Source organism: Thermobia domestica, chromosome 15 (assembly GCF_964235325.1).
Source record: "Thermobia domestica chromosome 15, izTheDome1.hap1.1, whole genome shotgun sequence".
In the NCBI taxonomy this organism is placed as follows: Eukaryota; Metazoa; Arthropoda; class Insecta; order Zygentoma; family Lepismatidae; genus Thermobia; species Thermobia domestica.
Genome location: NC_137468.1, coordinates 153,669,830 through 153,691,211, shown reverse-complemented (window position 1 = coordinate 153,691,211; position 21,382 = coordinate 153,669,830). Strand labels below are relative to the sequence as shown.

Below are 21,382 nucleotides of genomic sequence, written 5' to 3'. Positions count from 1 at the left end.
CAGTATCCACGTCCTCTTGTTCTGGCCAGTAAAACATAGTACCATTCATATTTTTGCGAACAAATCTGACATAAAAACTATCAACTACTTGAGTTACTTGGCCAACAAAATGTTTGGCTAATTTCTTTCCTAAGTATTCAACCAATAACCACTGTCCAACTTTAATTGCAGTACGATTTTCATGCTCATCATAATAGAATATTAATAAATAACATTGACTAAGTACGTTGTTTTGTTATGGGTCATTATCAGGCACAAAATGGGGCAAGCAAATTAACTAACTGTGAATGCATTATTATTGTTCAGCATTGTCCCATTCCGATAGCATTTTACCCCTCTTTGAAAGCGGTCCTTTTAAGGCAATTCAACTTGGGTGACCGCTACAGTAATAGTTGCATTGATACATTTCCTACAATAATCTGCCTGGAAAATATTTCAGAATTTCATTTGTCAAAAAGTATAGACCTCTCAAATTGACCCACCAAAAATGGCGAAAATAGACCTTTTTTAAAACTTTTTCTTTTGGCAAAGAGAGGCTAAAAATACACAATGTAAGACGTGTATTGCCTTGTTATATACCTGCAAAACTGACGTATATTTTTAATTTACAGATTTATTGGATGCTAGTTGAATATACCCATGCTTCGCACGGGGGCTGTATGTGGAAGTCAACGCCTGTGGGAGTATCACCATTGATTTCAGCGACCGCGAAAACTATGGATTTGACACTAATAAAGGTCATTTTGGATTACTTTTATATGTCTCGGTATATCCCCCTCCCCCCCCCCCGGTGACCCTCGGCCCGGAGCCGAATAGCGTGAATTTGGAAGTTAATGCTATCGGAGTTTCACCATTGATTTCAGCGACCGCAAAAACTATGGATTTGATACTAATATCGGTCATTTTGGGGTATTTTTTTACATGTCCCGGTAAACGCCCCCTGAGACCCCCTTGGTTCGAATTTTGACAAAAGCGTTTAACTCGTCTGGACCCTGGGCCAAGGTATTCGTGACTAAAATTTGATAACTCTCGGTCAATTCGTCTGGTTCCCAAGCCGGTTCCATTAAACGCCCCCGTGAGACACCCCGGTTCGAAATTTGAGAAAAGGGCTTCGTCTTGATCTGGGGCCTGGGGCAAGGTACCCCTGACCAAAATTTGGCAACTCTCGGTCCACTTGTCTGGTCCCCATATAGACAGACAGACAAACGCACAAACAAACTCTTTATTTTATTTATATTAGAAAATAGATTTTGCACTCAGGGTGAAAACGAAAACTTTTTCCTTTTTTTTTTTTTCAAATTTACCCTGTGGGTTCAGCATTCCCCCCGGTTGACGGTACTATCTCGAAACAAAAAATATTCAAAATGAATTATAAAACTCATGGCAAGCAAAAGGAAAAATGAGAAAAGTTATCAAAACACTAGTACTTTTCCATTATTCTTGAGATACCGTTTAAGTTTAGCAGCATTCTACAATTTTGGGACTTATGAACAAGCACCGCTAAAACTGAGAAGAATTCTACATTTTGCTTGTAGATATTTTGGCAGGCGATATTTTATTGTCGACATATTTACTTTTGATATTATGTCATGGGCTCACGGGGCTTGCTCGCCCTTAGGCCCTATGGGATAAGTGGCCTAAGGGATAAGTGATTTGTAATACCATTTTATCAGTTTCTGTCGAACAGCATGAGAAATTTTTACATAATTATAACATCAAATTGTATATCATTCATTAAGAAATCTGGAGAAAATTCGTTCATCTTATAATAATATAGGTTTAGGCTTATTTTTTCTGGAATGAACGCCATGGTATATGCAAGTGTAACCAGTACTACTTATGTTTATGTTCACCACAAAATACAAAGCGAACAGAACAGCAGAATACCTATGGGTAGTGCAAGAAATGACTCATGTGTTTTAGGTCTCTTAAATAATTTAGGAGGATGAATTATCTAGTTCAAGTTTGTATATGTATATAGGGTGGTTACAAATTATTGGACAATTTGAGATAGCTATATTTTTACTAATACTAAACAAAAATACATTACTTTAATGTCATTGGAAAGAAGGAAGTTTAAAGCTTTCCTCTGACTTTAGGTGCACTTAATGCAGCGGCGGTTATCTAATGTATGTAAGGTAAACAGTGTATACCCAAAAATAAAGCCCACCACTTAACATTAATATTTCTTTAATCTATCTATTAAAATGCTACAATAGCAATTAAAAGCGCCGGAGCTCCAACGTATAACTATGGCTTTCAAATCTTTCATTTACGGTTATGTGTGATTTCACGTTTAACAGAGACAAACATTTTAAGTACGAGTACTTTAAATAAATCAATTAACTATATCTTTTTCTTAAAGTTTATGATATAAAATTGTTGTTCAAAGCCTTTGTATTTTAATAAGCCTTCTCTAAAATCAACACATGAATTGTGCTTCCATCTTCCGAGTTCTTTTAGACTATATGTTGTGGAAGTTTATATGTTTGTGGTCAATCCTTTCGACAATGAGATCTCGGAAACTACAGGCTCTAGAAAGATGACGTGTTCACTGATCGATTGGAAATTTTAAGTAGATTGTCCAGTTTTAATTGAATATTTAAAAAACATGGCTGTTATTTCTTTATTACATTTTTTAGGGTACACATGGAAGCGTTGAAATTTTAAAAAAAAGCATCATATCCTAGGCGTTATACATTCCAACACAACGCTGTTGTATATAGGGGTTGCATATGTCTCATGCGTTTATTTCATGGCGAAATAATTAAAAAGGAACGATAACCATTTCTCCAGTCTAACCAGTAAGATGAATCTTTATTTTTGGAGTGATTTGCCCAATAAACACCATATATAACTGCCATTATAATTAATTGTGTATGTAATGTATTTGCTTATTACATACTGCATGCAAGAAGAAAGAAAACACCGGTCATACATGAATTAGAAACTCCAACCGGAAGTAGGCTCAAATCTGTCAAACGGTGCGAGATATTGAGGTCCCCTTTATGATACGCCTTGCCGATTTTTTTAATCAAGACTTTTTTCACTTGTGTCTGTAAAGTGACATGTACAGATGTTGTGAGGAATGAGAAGGATATTTATGCTCATATGCGAATGATGTGCTGTGTAGAGAGCGCAGGTTCAGCTAGTCTATATATTAAAATGCTAGGTTTATATGTTTGTCCCCAATCTTTTCGACAATGAGATCTCGAAAACCACAAGTGCTAGAAACATGCCGTTTTCACTGATCGATTCCAAATTTTGTATAGATTGTCCAATTCTCATTCAAATTTTTAAAAACCGTGTCGTTATTGTTCTATTCAACATTTTCCGGGCCATTTTGAGCCCATAAGATTAACATTGTTGCAGGCCAAAACTACGGTGTTAGGCAACCAGTAGAGAAGTTACGTATGGCAGGTTGACGGACATTGCAGGGTCTTTGCTTAAATCTGAATGGCAAAACCTATTGCATGCGGGTAACTTCAAAGGCCTCAAGAGATGCAATGAGGCGTACTCGGACGGATATGGATATATTAGAAAAAAATATTTTCACTTGATATCGTGTTACTTTTACAAATTTGCTACAAACTCACTCCAACATCTATACATACAGTGCTAGAAATTGGTATAAAGGCAGAGGGACATTTGAAAATAGAAAAAGGCAAGAATGCTGACGATGATTAAAGTACCATTGTAGACTGTACAAAATTAGTGTTGCCACGAGACGAGACGAGATTTTAGGCTGTCTCGTCTCGTCTCGTGCAAAGCATGTCTCGTCTCGAAAAAAGGTGCTCGTCCCGTCTCGTGTCTCGTCTCGAGAGCTGCTGTCCCGTCTCGTCTCGTCTCGTTTGTCTCGTTTTGTCTCGTCTTGTCTCGTAAAAATATAGCAGCATACCATGGGAACGAAAGTAAAATGTAGCACGCAGCACCATGCTAATCAAGATACAACTAAGCTACAAGTATTACCCAGAACACACAAGACAAGAAATGTCATGGTAGCTACACCGTGAAGCCTTCAGCTCTAGTGTATGTGGTAGTCGGTTCGATCTCGGTTAGTGGCATGTGAGCTTTGTGATGGACAAACATTGAATGTGTTTGGGGACCGCGGTGACTCAGTGGTAGAGCGTTCACCTCTGGTTCTTAGGGTCTCGGGTTCGATCCCAGCCCCGCCAAGTGAACTTTGTGGTGGACAAACACCGTGTGTGTGGGTTTTCTCGGGGTTCTCCCGTTTCCTCCCACTTTCTTCATTCCACCATTTCATTCATTACTCATCATCTCTGTCTCCTTTAGCCTAACCGACATAACCGTGGGACGTTAAACTCAAAGATTTCATTTCATTTCATTTCATTTTTCGAATGTGTGTGTTTTCTCGAAGTTGTCTAGTATTCTACCACTTTCTTCATTCCACTAATTTTCCCATCATCATCCATTCGGCCAAAGTTGCCTAAAGGTCTTAAAAATAAATTCAAATAAGCTCACAAGGCAAGGACAATTAGTTTTTTCTTTCTTTCTTTCTTTCTTTTTTTTTTTTTTTTTTTTACACATTTTGAAACTGAAATTTGTTTCGCCAGTTTCAATACACGAATATACAGCAAATTGCTCATAGGTACGTCGAAGATGAAGACACTAATGTCAAATAATGTTTACACGACAAGCAAAGTTCGATGTAAAGGTGTCACCATCCCCGACACTATCGTATACTATCAGCCCACTTGCTTTATAGTGCCTGTATATATATATATATATATATATATATATATATATATATATATATATATATATATACAGATGGTGATCAGAAAAATGGAAACACCTGTAGTTGGCAACACGTTAGATGTATGGGTTGGCAGTAGTGTTGTGGCGCCCGCAGCGCCGGACCGCTGGTGGTGGTGTGTTAGGTCGGTCTTCATACTACGTCAGGCGCAATGGAACAGCAGTGTCAAGTGGCTGCAGCAGACGAAGGTAGTGTAAAATGGGAGACCTCTTGGTTTTTCAAAGAGGGCAAATTGTTGGTGCACGGTTATGTGGAGTGAGTGTGACGGCAGTGGCTACTGTGTTGGGTGTGTCGCGTGGGACAGTGAGGAAGGTGATGACGGCCTACACAACACACGGAAAACCACATCGGGGAAGCGGAAGAGTGGGCGAAGGAAAATCATGAGTGACAGGTCTCCCCAGGTATTAAAGGTCATTGTCACACAGAACCGTCGTGCCACTGCGGAGCAAGTGACGAAGGAACTCAATCAGCACCTCCCCCACCCTGTTTCGACAATCACAGTCCGCCGCGAATTACATGACATGAACTTACGGGGTCGTGTTGCACGGGCCAAACCGCTCTTCAGCGACCATAACGCTTTCGCACGCCGCAAATGGTGCCGCGACCATGCAACTTGGACCGTTGAGGACTGGAAACGTGTGATATGGTCGGATGAGTCATCTTTCACCCTATTCCCAACCACGGGCCGTGTTTATGTGTGGAGAACGCCCAAAGAAGCTTATGATCTGCAGTGTTTCCGCTCAACTGTGAAACATGGCAGAAGCTCGGTGATGCTGTGGGTCACCATATGATGGTTTTCATTGGGTCCTGTGGTTACACTTAGCGGACGAATCACTGCCAACGATTATGTCGCAATTTTAGGAGACCACTTGCATCCTATGGTCCGGATGTTGTTCTCGGACAATGACGCCATCTTCCAGGATGATAATGCATCCATTCACACAGCTGGCGTTGTTGCAGCGTGGTTTGAGGAACATCGGGATGAAGTTTAACACCTCCCCTGGCCCGCCCAATCCCCAGATCTCAACATAATTGAACATCTGTGGTCCGTCTTGGAAACACGACTCCGGCGACGATTTCCACCTCCATCCTCTCTCACAGAACTCGCCGATGCCCTGCACGAGGAATGGTGTAAAATTCCATTTGCTACCATTCACGACCTCTATGCCTCCATCCCACGTCGCATCAAGGCTGTTCTGAAGACGAAAGGTGGCCCGACACCATATTAATCTGGTAAGTTGCAATTTCGTTCAGGTGTATCCATTTTTCTGATCACCATCTGTATATATATATATATATATATAGAGAGAGAGAGAGAGAGAGAGAGATGGAAAGATATATAATATAGATAAATAGAGAGATAGATATGTGTGTACACTTTGATTTCATATATTCCAGCCTTTAGGTTTCACAGTGTTAACCCATAACAATCCAAAAACGACTTTCCATTTTAGCATGTTTAGATTTTCTGCAATTATTTTTCTTTTTAAAAAAGCTCAGAATCAAATAATTTTATTGAGTAATGGAAAGTATTTGATTGGAATTTTATATGTTACTGCACAGTAAGCTCTACTTAAAGTGCCATAGTAATGGGAGCTGAACGACACATCGGACGAAAGAATGCTTTGGGCCAGTCTTCACCTTCAAAGTACAAATCTGTTCCCATAACCGCGGGGTGTTTGCCACTATATGGTGGTTGCCCTGTTTGTGTAACAAACTCATGACAGTACACCCAGATTAGCTGGTGGTCGAAAAAAAAAAGTGGATTTTGGGGTGGCCATTTTGGATTAAAATTTCTTATATTGTCGTGATCTATTCGCAATCATACAACGTACATCTTCATACCAAGCCGAGCGGTCTGCGGTGATAGACCATGGCTTGAAGTCCCCGGGTTGAGTCCTGGAAGGGTCATTGTATGGATTTTAACAACATTTGTTTTTTCGTATTGTGTCAGGGGGGGAAATCGTACGGGATAAAAGGATTTCAGTCTGAAAAAATGGAGAGAATATCCTCCCCAGGATACTTTCATGGGAGTAAATAATTAGTAAAAATATAGGATATACATTTTATAGCAGGTTTAAAAATATGGTTTGGGTATCCTATTTCTTTTCTGTTAATTATGTTCTCCAATGTTCGAATTTTGATCATTTTCATGATATTTTCTGCTTTCAACGGAGTTCCATGAATATTATACCAAATGTTCTTTAAACTTATCAAGTTCGAGAGGTTTTATATGCCTGTCAGAAACAATTTCTGAAGATAATTCAGGTCCTAATGAATATTATTCACTAGGAAAGGGAAGTATTCCCTTCCTCTCAACATGGAAGCAGAGGGCAATTTCGCACTCTGGTCAGATCAAACATTTCCGCGTAACAAAACGAAGGTCCCACTGTAAAACCTCTTCACGTAAAGTGTTATTGTTAGTATCATAAATTTGCTGAAAGCAAACAATTTGAAGGGTTCGTCGATAATATATTTGCTCCTTCGCCCGCCTTCCAAACGAAGAGGTGAATTTTACAACATGACTGCTGTATAATAAGAGAGCGATTGGTAAAAACGTAAAAGTATGATTTTATATGTATGTGTATGGGCGTGTGTGTGAGAGAGAGAGAGAGAGAGAAAGAGAGCGAGAGAGAAAGAGAGCGAGAGAGAGAGAGAAGACGTAATTTTAGTTGCAAGATGACGTACTTCAATTGCCGTTTTCGGTTCATATAGCAAAAAGAATACCGCCACCATAGAATAAAGACAAGTGTAGTCTGTTCTGTTCTCTTCCGCCATCTCAGAAAGAACTTTCAACTACAGCCTGTAATGAGTGTAGACCTTACCCAGTTTTCAAATTGAATAGATGGTGGTGGTAGTTCGGTTTCTTGACCTTGTAAAAATCTTCCTTGTCTTTGATTTTGTTTGTCATAATTCCAGCCAGAAATTAAAAAAATGAGAATTCCTCAGTTTACAGCAAGGGGAATTGGGGACAAGACATTAAGGATGATATTCCTGGAAGTTCATTTATCACGATTGTTTCATTCAATACACAGAGGACACTTTTCTATGAAGGCTTTCCAACATGTTTTCTCACAAAGGGAATTTTCCTTTTGCAATCTATATGACCACTGGCAATTTCCATCTTGGCCATTTCCGCCAGCGTTTTCATTTTCGAGACACGAGACGAGACGAGACATTTCACGAGACTTCCCGTCTCGTCTCGTGTCTCGTCTCGTTTTCGAGACGGGACAAGCAGCCTGTCTCGTCTCGTGTCTCGTCTAAAAGGGTTCTGTCCCGTCTCATGTCTCGTCTCGTTTACGAGACGAGACGAGACACGAGAAATGTCTCGTCTCGTGGCAATACTATACAAAATCAAAGGCAAATCGTTTGCTAATACGTCACTGGCACGCGTAGTTTACACAAAAATAGAAATTAGACCATTTTCGGGTGGAAATTAGTATAAAGGCACCCATTGTCTTTGACAAAAAATAAAAGTACAATGCACGGTACAAAATGGAAAATAGATGTTCAGTACCTGACTGATCCTCCTTTCTTCTGAATGAGTTGGAATATACGCATTGTGTTTATGAAATCTGTTAGTTGTTGCAGTGGAATCGCTGACTACTCTTCTCGTATCGCGTTTTTCAACTCAGCAATCGTCCCAAATTGCCGTCCATTGCGGTAAGCATTACACGCAAGGATGGATGCCCCATAGGTTTTCTATCGGGTTAAGATCGGGGTTTCTCGCTGGCCACTCCATAACATTGATGCCTTTATCTTGAAACCACAGTCGGGTTGCTGCTGCCCTGTGGATAGCAGCGTTGTCCTGCTGGAAAATCAGGTTCTGATCGTCCAACCCCTCATACATCCGCAGCAATTCTATTTCTAACATCTTTATGTACGTCGATGAATTCATTTTGGTGTTGAGCCATGCAATATTGGATGTACCTTTAGCACAAAACGCTCTCCAAATCATAACACTTCCTCCGTCAAAATTTCTGCTCATTTGCACTTGCTTCTCTTTCCTAAGTTCATGCCAATAGTATTGAAAACCATCCAGACCATCTACATTGAACTTTTCGTCACTAAACGCATGATTCCATTCGGATGTCCACGACACATGTGTTTCCGCAAACTGGAGTAGCGCCTGCTTGTGCGTCGCACTAAAGGGTGGTTTACACTTCCGTTTGTTGAATATAAGATGTGGATCTTGATTCAAAGTTTGACGCACTCTTCTGAATATGACAGGTAACTTGCAAGCAGCAACAATTTGGGAAGAGGATATATTTCTGGCCTTTGCCTTGCGCACAGTTAATCGTTTCGCAGCCTCCGACTTTTCTCGTTCTACCATACTTCCCGTTCTTTCAGTATTCTGCACCCAACCGAACATAATTAACTACACAACTTGAACGATTTAGCCGTTTTGCAATTTCCCGATTTGACATTCAGCTGAATCTCAATGGCGCATCAGGAGTAATGCTCAACGTGCAGAGGGCGCAAACCAACAAGTAACCGTGGGTGCTTTTATACCAATTTCCACCCGACAATCGTCTCATTTCTCTCTGTGTAAACTACGCGTACCAGAGACGTATTAGCAAACGATATGCCTTTGATTTTGTACAGTATACAATGTTGCTTTGTAAATATATCATCTTTATCCATCTTCGGCATTCTTGCCTCCTCCTATTTTCAAATGTCCCTCTGCCTTTATACCAATTTCCAGCACTGTAGCAATTCATTTTCTTTGTGAGCCTCCTATCCTTTACTTGTGTGAGTAAGGAAACATGCGCAGTGGGAAGGAGATTCATGGTCATAACAGAACGATGCGCTGAGTAGGCAGCGCAGGTTTAGTTCATTTTAATCCAAATGAATTTCAAAATTGTTTGTTTGCTTTCCTTACTTGACATTGGAACTGAATAGTTGTTGCGAGTTCCTTATTCTGTCACTAGTAGCAGCATAATAGTATAGGCTATAAGAGGCCATAATTTCAGGACTAGCTCAGAACAGTAACGCTCCCGGAAGTAGGAACGAAAAACATAGTTCTGATTGGTTGGCGTTATCCATTTCGTGCAACATTACATTCAAATAGCAGAAATCAAACAATTGCTGCTGTCGGTCTTGGTGGCCGGGTGGAATGGCGCTATATGCTAGTAAAAAATATCGTTTTTTGACGTGAGTTCAAACCCGGCCCAAGGATTTTTTAAAACATTTTTAGAATACTTTTAAAATTAAAATAAGATGAAAATAATACTCAAAAAGGTGATTTGCTTACTTTTGTGCAGATAAGTAGTAGTAGTAGTAGTAGTAGGAACGGGTTAGAAGCTCCACAGGGCTCGTTTTGTTCCACTTGTACTCCATGGTATAGGGCTCGTTTTGTTCCCCTTGTACTCCATGATATAAATTTTGTGACCAACTTAAAACAACTGGCTAGGATAGCGCGTAAAACAGCTGGCTAGAGTAGCGCGCGAAAAAACGTACTTTCGGGAGCATTACTCTCCCGAGCGGGTCGTATAATTTCTCTGGTGTCATTCTTTGAAACTGCTTGCAGGGCTGGATGTAATTCTTTGTATTCCTTACCCATGCAGAAATCTGAAACAGAATGTGAAAAGATGTCCATCCTCGTGTTACCATTGAACAAAATTTATCCTAAAATTAGTGAAAATGATTAATCTTTTATTAGTTGTATTGACGTGTGCCTATTTTACTGTGATATTCGGTGTTTTACAGTGTACTGATACATTTCAACCTTATGCAATTGTATGAGAGGAAGGTATGCAGTAGTTGTGCTGGATTGTTGCAGTGGGAGCGTGAAGCCTGAGAAATGGCAATAGAGGCACTTATGACAGTATAATTTGTGGTATTCGCTAACTTAATTTTACTTCTCGAGCATGCAAAAAAAAAAAAAAAAAAAAAAAAAAAAAAAAAAGTTCCGAATGATCATTTACTAAAGTGAAAACAAGTGTTTGACATTTTAGTATTAATTTTGATATTAATAATTCATTTTTACGTCGTTGTTTTTCTACAAACAAACTATATTGGTGACAGTGGGGTGCGGAGTTTAAACCCCTCTTTGAGCAAAATATTATGGAATAATAAACATTTACCATATTAAGAATTTTGTACCAAAATCACACTTGTTCTGAGATTGAGTGTTAGAATGCACCCTTGATGAAATTCTGCGTACGCCAATGATTGTTGTCATTGTCTACTTTTTTGGAATGATAAGCATATGTGGAAGAACGATGGATATAATTATATGAATAATGGAGTTGAAGCTTTAAAGGAAACACTCTTTGTCAGGGTCATCTGCTAGCAGTAATTATTAAAAAAAAAAAAAAAAAAAAAAAATGGAAAATCCATGATTGAGTATATGAATTATGAACAAAAGAAAATAACCAATGAGCATACGCAAGACTTTATTTCAGCAGGGGTCAAAACTTTTTTGAGGGAGTTCAAATTTCAATATGAGGATATATTATATTAAAATTTGAAACATCACCCTTAGACTTCTGGGGTTTCCGTTAGATTGAATTCTGGGATCCAAAAAAAGTTGGGATTTCCAGAGGAGTCTGTATCCCCAGAACCGACCCCCTGTGTACGTCCCTGAGCAACACAATAAGCTTGCTCATAAACAGAGATACATTATGAAATGATGTTTGCAGTGGCGTATTTACGATTTTGTTTCGGGAGGGGCTTTGCTAACTTTCGGGGGGGGCTTTGCCTGCAAATGTGAAAATTCTGCAAGATATTTCATTTACTTTACTATACTAAGTAAGATTTCGGGGGGGCTTAAGCCCGGAAGCCACCCCCCTAAATACGCCACTGGATGTTTGCATTCTGAGCAAACAAGAACAGGTTTTCGGGGGGTCATAATGAGAGTACATATTCTTCAAACAGAGGAAATTACGTAAAACTGCTAATTTGCTCATTATAACTTTGAAAATACTCAACATGTATTAACGAAACAAAATTGAGGTAAGCAACATTCTATTACTAAGACTTGTGTAACTGTTTCAACAATATAACATCGAATTCGTAAGACACATGACGGAAGCTAGATTAAGTGATTATGGATTAGCTCGTATCAGGAACTGTTAAATGTTCCTAGAATTTAGAAAAAAGACTAGCAAATTTCATACCTTCAGAGGCGGCTTCTGAGAAAAGGGATCGCTTGAAATTAAGACAATAAAGATCGATTAATGCATCAACTGCTGTATGCAACAATTATTACATTAATAAAGTCTTCTTTTCTTAGTTTCAATTGAAAGAACTATTTTTTGCCGGCGTGATGTCCCTCACGAGCCGCCTCCGATACCAGTGCTTACCCACAGTAAAATTTTATCACAGGTCACTGACTCGATGTGACCCCCCTCCCACGTGTAATACAACAGTAATCCAAGCTGTGATTTCATTCTTAACAACTCTCTGAAGCATGTCTAGTGTGATGTTCTTAAGTATGTACGTTAATGGTATGCAACCGAATGATTCTTACAGATTCTACGTATTAAATGGAAGTGGGCGTCATGGTCGCTTAGTGGTAGAGCATTCATCTCTGGTACGAAGGGAACCTGATTTGATCCCCGCTCACGCGAGTTTATGTTGAACAATGTCGTGTCCGTGCGTTTTCTCCGAAATTTCCTGTTTCCTTCCAAATCCTCATTCGACAATTATTTTATTAAAAGTAGAAATTCCATTTTATTTACAGAATCGATGGAGAAAATTCATTATACATAAGAGTGGCCCTAAATTAGGTATGCAGACCTACATATATAAAATATACAAGACTGTACAGTGGCGGATCCAAGAGGGGGCTATAGCCCCTCCTTGACGCTCAGGTATACACTGGATAAAATGGGCTTCAATCCTGCTTTACACTGGATAAAACGGCAAAATATGGTTTAGCCCCTCCCTTGATCATATCCTGGATCCGCCCCTAGGTGTGTATACCTATTTTTGGGCTACTCTATATAATAGGTCTATATATAACAGATTGAGTAGTGTTGCCAACATCAATTGTTTATCACTTCTTGAATAATTTGAATTCATTGTGCTCAAAAAAAGTATGTAAACTTATATTAAACAATTCTGTATGTAAGACATACTTAATATGATATATGATCATAGAATGGCAAATTTTTCTTGCAATTTTTGCAGAGGAGTCAGACTAGGATGTAGTATATTGCTTCAATTATTTAACATTTACAGTGAATGTTTAATTAAGGAAGCATTATTGGGAATTGGGGATTTCAAGGTTGGAGGGCAGATCATTAACAAGATCAGATATGCAGGTGTTACAGTTATTATAACTAGAACCGAAGAAGGACTACAGGAGATAATTAATAAAATAGCTGACACTGGGAAACTATATGGAAAGGAAATCAACATCGAAAAATCGAAAGCATTGGGAATATCCCGTAGAAACGCACCATTACGGGTCATAGTAAAACAAACAGTATTTGAAGAGGTCGACCATTTCAAATAGCTGAGAAGTATTTTGACGAAAGACGCGTATTGTACCAGAGAGATCAGGTAAAGAATTCGCATAACCAAAGAAGCATTCAACAAAGTCACTTTTAACTAGCAGCTTTAACACTGGACGTAGGACGAAATGTGCTATATATGGAGCATTGGACTGTATGGTTCAGAGACTTGGACACTACGAAAGTTAGAGAACAAATATTTAGAGAGTTTCGAAATGTGGTGTTGGAGGAAGATGGAGAAGATAAAATGGACAGAAAAAGTAACAAACGAAGATACTTTAAAACGGATAGGAGAGAAGAGAATACTTTAGCGACCATCCATCGTAGAAAGCTAATTGGATTGGATAGACCTTGCGAAGAAATTGTCTTCTTCATGCTGCTATAGAAGAAAAGATGGAAGGAAAATGAGGAACAGGAAGAAAAAGACCATAACTGATCGATGGTTTCAAAAGTAAAAGAAAGTATTGGGAATTAAAATAGGAGGCTGAAGATCGAGAAACGTCGAATAAACATTTCCAGACCCAAATATAAAATTTAAAAATAATGAAAAAAAAAACCCTCATTATTTCCATGACCTGCCAAGAGGCACAATTTCTACCTAATATCAAAACTTAAAGAATACCTTCAAAGTAAAACATTACGGGAGGCTCCAAAGTCAGGGAATCATTTGTGACGCGGGAGGGGGAGAGATACAAAAGCCAATTTAACCGCCATTGTCGATTAGACTTCTCTGTTGTAGAACTCTAGAACCGCCACTGCTAATTAATGAACTAAGTTAGAATTGTATTTGAAGTATATTTACCTGTTATTTTATCCGTTTACCAAAGTTTGCTTTCATCTTTGTGAGTCTCCAACAGTTTCTGGGAAATTTGCTGGTTTCATCCCTCTTCATGTTCTCGTTTCGATATCATCTTGCTGCTCCTGGTTTCCATAATAGCAGAAGACCTATAATAATAATAATAATAATAATAATAATAATAATAATAATAATAATAATAATAATAATAATAATAATAATAATAATAATAATAATAATAATAATAATAATAATAATAATAATAATAATAACCAAGGACGTATTTACGCATGGGCCATGTTCCAGGATGGCAAATTTTCTACAAAGTTTTTTTTTTTCATACTCGGTTCTGGAAATCTCCATAATTTCACATTTTAATAAATCAAATTTATTTCATACGGTAAGTACGTATAGATGGAAGCCTTATACAGAAAGTATTTACGTTTTCAGTTATACACTGAGAAAAAAAAATCGTATCTTACATTTGTAAATCCTGTAGTTTTTGGACTTAACTTACAGCAAACGTATAACTGAAAACGCATGTTTTATAATACTTTTTGTATAAGTGTTCCATCTGTACGTACTTTCCTTATGAAACAATATAGGCGGTCAGGATCTCACATACAAATGGACGTATATAACATTTAGCTGACGAAGGTAACATACAGATGGTGATCAGAAAAATGGAAACACCTGAACGAAATTGTAACTTACCAGATTAATATGGTGTTGGGCTACCTTTCGCCTTCAGAACAGCCTTGATGCGACGTGGGATGGAGGCATAGAGGTCGTGAATGGTAGCAAGTGGAATTTTACACCATTCCTCGTGCAGGCATCGGCCAGTTCTGTGAGAGAGAATGGAGGTGAAAATCGTCGCCGGAGTCGTGTTTCCAAAACGGACCACAGATGTTCAATTATGTAGACATCTGGGAATTGGGGGGCCAGGGAAGGTATTCAACTTCATCCCGATGTTCCTCAAACCACGCTGCAACAACGCCAGCTGTGTGAATGGGTGCATTATCATCCTGGAAGATAGCGTCATTGTAAGGGAACAACATCCGAACCATAGGATGCAAGTGGTCTCCTAAAATTGCGACATAATCGTTGGCAGTGATTCGTCCGCTAAGTGTGACCACAGGACCCAATGGAAACCATGATATGGCGGCCCACAGCATCATCGAACCGCCGCCATGTTTCACAGTTGAGCGGAGACACTGCAGATCATAAGCTTCTTTGGGCGTTCTCCACACATAAACACGGCCCGTGGTTGGGAATAGGGTGAAGGATGACTCATCCGACCATATCACACTTTTCCAGTCCTCAACGGTCCAAGTTGCATGGTCGCGGCACTATTTGCGGCGTGCGAAAGCGTTATGGTCCCTGATGAGCGGTTTGGCCCGTGCAACACGACCCCGTAAGTTCATGTCATGTAATTCGCGGCGGACTGTGATTGTCGAAACAGGGTGGGGAGGTGCTGATTGAGTTCCTCCGTCACTTGCTCCGCAGTGGCACGACGGTTCTGCGTGATAATGCGCTTTAACACCCGGCGTGGCCTGTCACTCATGATTTTCTTCCGCCCACTGTTCCGCTTCCCTGATGTGGTTTTCCCGTGTGTTGTGTAGGCCGTCATCACCTTCGACACTGTTCCACGCGACACACCTAACACAGTAGCCACTGCCGTCACACTCACTCCACATAACCGCGCACCAAAATTTGCCCTCTTTGAAAATCTGAGAGGTCTTCCATTTTACATTACCTCCGTCTGCCGCAGCCACTGCTGTTCCACTGCGTCTGACGTAGTATGAAGACCGACCTAACACACCACCACCAGCGGTCCGGCGCTGCGGGCGCCACGACACCACTGCCAACCCATACATCTGACGTGTTGCCAACAACAGGCGTTTCCATTTTTCTGATCACCATCTGTACATATATGTATGTAATATAAGAAAGACTGTTAGATATCAGACATCCTGCAACGGCATGAGTAATATCGAAGTGCAGTGCCTATGTTAACATACGGATAACGTATGCTCCATACTGATTTCTGTAGTAAGCAAGAGGATTCCGTATATTTGTACAATATACCGCTGTCCGGAGAACGGATTTTTCTCAGTGTACGTTTGCTGTAAGCTGTTACTTATAGTCATACCTTAAGTCCAAAAACTACAGGATTTTCGCATGTAACCTACGTTTTTTACGTACGCCATATGCGATTTTTCTCTGTGTATACAGGAAAATACAAGTAAACACAAACTGAAACTTTGTACACGGTGAACACACATTGTTGAAACTGTAGACAGTCAGTAGACGATCTGTCTACATATTCGTAGTAATAGACTGTGGTTCATGATTGTTTGTTTAATTTCAAAGTCGCTGAAATGATACACGAAAATTACAGTATCATTTCAGTACTTCAAATATCGCGAAGAGACTAGTAATAAAATTCATAAAATCTAAATATTCCTTTCAGCGAAGATTAATCTAAATGGTAACTCCTCTTCTGCTAAAGATATTAAATAGAAAATATGTTACCAAGTGCAGGAGAATCATTAGACAGTACGGGAAGGAACTAAACAAATCGCTAAACATGAAGAAAAATGATCATGTACTGTTGTGCATTCCGACTAAGAATACAGCGTAATTTTCCGATAATAAAATTTCCCTTTCTAACATATCCTGGATAAATCAATCGCCGAGCCAATATTTCCCTTAAATGTTATTTTTATTTTATTTTAGATCTACTTTTTTGAGTTTAAAGCCCCCCCCACGATTAGCTTTGCACCGATGTTAAGGAAGACGGTAATGATGAGCAGGAGCGAATTAAGGGCGGAGCCAATGGAGACCAGACTCCGGGGCCCTCATGCTCATGGGGCCCCAAAAATATATCTCTTTCATACTAAAATATACTGTAGCAATCAACTTATTATATTATAGGCTTCAGGTTTATGCAATTTTTTCCCCGCTCGCTATGCTCGCGGTATCGCTAGAGTTATTTTTTTTTTCCAGCGTCATCACGATACTTATTTTGTGAGGGAGTGAGCTATTTTGGGCTTCTATTACAAATATAGTATTAGCTTGTGGTGACAATTCCTTTGAAATATCTCTGTCATTACTTAGAGCAAATCTAGAAAGTTTCCCAAATCTCCTTTACTCTATTAGTGTTTTTACAGGAACTATTGACTATTTGGCTTGTATTTGGCATTTGTGTGTTACACAGCAGTATTTGAACATTTAACTGTTTAATAATGAATGTAATGAAACTCATTATTGTAAACTTGGAGCACATTAAAATATTACAGCATAGTTCTCGGTGTCTCGATAAGCCTATGAGGCTATGGAAGGCAACAAAGAAAATTTATGCGCTGGAATTATTTGTAACATAGGGCCTTCTTGAAATAGTCGGCTCCAGGGCCCCAAAAGCCTTAATCCACCCCTGATGATGAGATGGATGAAAGGACGAAAAAGTGTAACCCCGACAAAACCCACGCATACGTTGTTTGTCCACCAGAAAGTCCACTTGGCGGGAGTTGGGATGGAACCACGGACATCCGTGAACGAGAGGTGACCGCTGTACCACTGATCCACCGTCGCCCCAAAATCTGGTTGAAGTTAGCTTTGTCGATTAAGCTCTTTGTGACTTTATGGTATGCCATATTTGTCTATAGTGCTAAGCGAAAGATTCTAGATGTCGAAAAGATTTAAACTTGGTGTCTGCATTTCCTATAAGGATTTCCTGTGTCTGCATATACACACTCGAGTACTTTCTTGGGGACGTGGTGGCTTAGTGGTACAGCGTTCACCTCTGGTGCATGGAATTCTTGGTTCGATCTCAGCTCGTGCTAAGTAAGATTTGTGGTGGAAAAACACCGCGTGCGTTGGGTTTTCTCGGGATTCTCCCGTTTCCTCCCACTTTCATTCCATCATTTCGTTCATTTCTCATCATCACCGTCTCCTTTAGCCTAGCTGGCATAACCGTAAGACGTAAAACTGGAAGATTTAATTTCGAGTACTCTCTTTTGTCTGTAACAAGGGCGCCGATCCTGGGGGGCCAAGGAGCCAGGGTCTGCCAAAGATCATGTGCCCCCCTATTGTATTTATGAATATACAATATTTGGCATAATTTGAGTGCAATTTGCCTTAAAATCTTCATATATATACCTTCTGCATCTGAATGGGCCCCCAAAATTTACAGAGAAATCGGCGCCCTTAGTCTGTAACTAGAGTGACTATAATTTTAGAAGCTAAAAGTGAGACATTCAAATAAATAAGTCGCAACAAGAATTTAATTTGGAATAAATTAATAAATAAATCAGTAAAACAGTAGTATATAATGAAAATTTGATACAAAACATTATGTATTGTGAAGATGGAAACAATAAAGTCATATTACACAATAGATACACAATTACGGTATATTATGATAAAATTTAATTATAATCTTTTGTAATGATAATAAACTCTCTTTTCAAACGGGACAATCCCGATTAATCGCAACGTATAGTCACCTTATCTACAGCCGATAATGCTTATGCTTTACGTAGCCTTTCAGACCTATGGTGATACTGCTGTCCAGTACCTTAGTTACAACAATTCAAACTGAATTATATATGTTTATATACGTAGGCAATATATTTTTTTTCGTATCTTGTTTAGGGTATGTCAAAGTTACTAGCCTTCAGCTGACTGGAGGCACCGTCCCCAAACCCTGCGTTTGCTCGGCCTACGGTCTCGTATCTCTTAAACCCACAATTCTACGGAATTTCAAGTTTCTTTTCCTATTTCAAGTATCTAAAAGATAAGATTTGTATCCCTAAGAAAGGTCCATTTACATAACATGGGAATTTCTTCATCCTCCGTTTAGACTCTTTAGAAACTAAAAAGTACTCACTTTTGGCAATTTCCCTGTGGATTAGTACCGGAAGGCTACAATCATGCCCAATTTCATCGTTCTGATCCTGCCGGAAGTGCCTAAATATTGTGTTCAGTTCCCTATAAAACCACTCTAAAGTTGGAAATTTTTATTTTTGGTGATTTACTTAAGTAATGCTAACGAAAACATACAACCATACCAAATTTCAAGTTTTTATTCCAATTCCAAGTATCTAAAATATGAGATTATAGGTTCAAAAAAAAAAAAGCCTATTGAAATAACATGGGGATTTCATCACCTCTTTAGACCTAAAAATTAAAAATATTCATTTTTTGGAATTTTCCTGTCGGTTAGTTCCGAAAAGCTACAATCATGTCAAATTTCAACTTTCCACGTCAACCAGAAATACTCCTTTACGTTATGTCAGTCAGTTCATATAGTTTTGTTTATAGTTAGGATAGGAAGCTATGTGGTTGATGTGTACTCGAGCCTTTTCTGTCATCGTCCTTTTGCCCGGATCCTTCAGTCATGGAATTGGTTTAATCATATTTTAGAGTGTCGTATGTTAAACAATAAATACATTCGAAAGTATGACTTCCATAACAATTACTTATATATATATAAACATATACATATTCACTAATGGCCTCAAAAATTAAAATATATAGTTTTTACACACTCGTATCTAAGACGAAGGTCACGTCCACAGTGTTAGATTTCACTCTTTAGTATACTGTATCTAATGATGTATAAATGTTTGTGTTTAATACTATTCAAGTCAAGCTAATACTGTGATAACTCACTCATTCGTTTCGAATGAATTCACTAGTTTCAGAAATAGAAGAAAGGAAGTCTAATAGAATATCTATCTATTCTAAACAGAATATATGAACTACCTTTTTTTTTTTTTTTTTTAAGATTTTAAACTTACCACAGATGAAATATGAAATTAACAATTATACGTAAAACGAAGCTAACTTAGACGGAAACAAAATATACTCTTGTAACGTTAATTTGTATTTCAAAGAGTTTAGGCGTTATCAGTAGTGACAATTTTCAATTCAGGAATAGATAAGAGAGAAAAAACAATAGCTTTTCTGAGAACTGATATACTATATCAGTCAAATACGCTTAACAGCAAACAATATAATTTTGCGAGCGAATATGAAAGACAAGCTAATAATGCATTTTCGTCTTTCATTGAATTTTTCCCTCAAAAACCAAGCCCAATGTATTTATATTTATATGAGTTCCGCTGAACTAGTCCGATTGCGATCAAATTTGACATGGTGGTAAATCTTGATTTGCTATATAAACGTGTGCAGGGTTTGGGTTTCTGAGTTATGGTCGTTCGGATTGTGGGTCATATGTTCGCAAACAAATCCCCATGTATACCAAACTTATACAGAGCGACTTTTTAAAAACTTACGGATTTCATTTGGGTCGAGAATATTTCTAACTGACGTCTGATTTTCATGCGGTTTGTGTCAAATGATTAGGAATATGCAAATTATACTATATATATATATATATATATATATATATATATATATATATATATATATATATATATATATATATATATATATATATATATATATATATATATATATATATATGTGTGTGTGTGTGTGTGTGTGTGTGTGTGCTAAATTTCTCATGATACAAAACAATTATATATATTTGTTTCTAGGTATATATCTGATAATACCAAAACAACTACACACTATGATTACATTCTTTCATATACAGAGACATGTAGTTTGTGATTATATTTCTGATACTACCACACAATTACACACTGATTGCGTTCATACTTACAGAAAAATATACTGTATGTGGAATACACACACCATATGAAATACTGTATTTATATATTTATTTATGTATTTATGGTTACATATAGATCACAACAGGTATATTACCTAATGATAGTGACCTAGTCAGTTTGTATATAGTTACAGCATGCATGAATTCACATACATAATTACAAATACACATTTATAGATATGGCCATTTTGATTATTGAATCTTCAATAGGATTGCACAATAATTCTTAGAGAACGGTCATTTATGGTAAATACATCAAGTTCAGGGTTACTTTCAGCATAGGAATTAAAAATATAACACATTCTCCTAATAGGTGACATGTATAGCGTATTTGTTCTAGCAGTAGGTAAATGAAAAGTAATATTTCTAGGACGCGTGCGTTTACATGGAACATGTAATTCTAACTGGGATAGTAAATACTCAGAGTCTATATTATTTTGCAATAATTTCATTAAGAAAATCAAAAGTTGGGCGGTACGTCTGTCTTCGAGAGATGAGATATCGTGCTTACGAAGGAGGTCGGTATATTTTTCGAATTTAGGATATAGTCCGGTTTCTTTATAAGTTAAGTACCTCACAAAACGAGATTGAATCGCTTCAAGACGTGTTTTGTTTTTCTGACTGTTGGGATGCCATATGATTGA

General features: G+C 38.3%; 1 protein-coding gene across 1 annotated transcript in view; it reads right to left on the bottom strand.

The window, feature by feature from the left end:
• LOC145671307 (uncharacterized) overlaps positions 1-19,922 on the bottom strand; it is a 50,490-nt gene extending 30,568 nt beyond the window's left edge. Inside the window, exons 1-2 of the mRNA XM_081740281.1 lie at positions 19,840-19,922; positions 14,042-14,184 (exon numbers count right to left, since the gene is read on the bottom strand). The gene's annotated coding sequence lies outside the window, so the exon portion shown is untranslated. The remainder of the gene's footprint in view (positions 1-14,041; positions 14,185-19,839) is intronic.
• Positions 19,923-21,382: the final 1,460 nt, after the last annotated feature.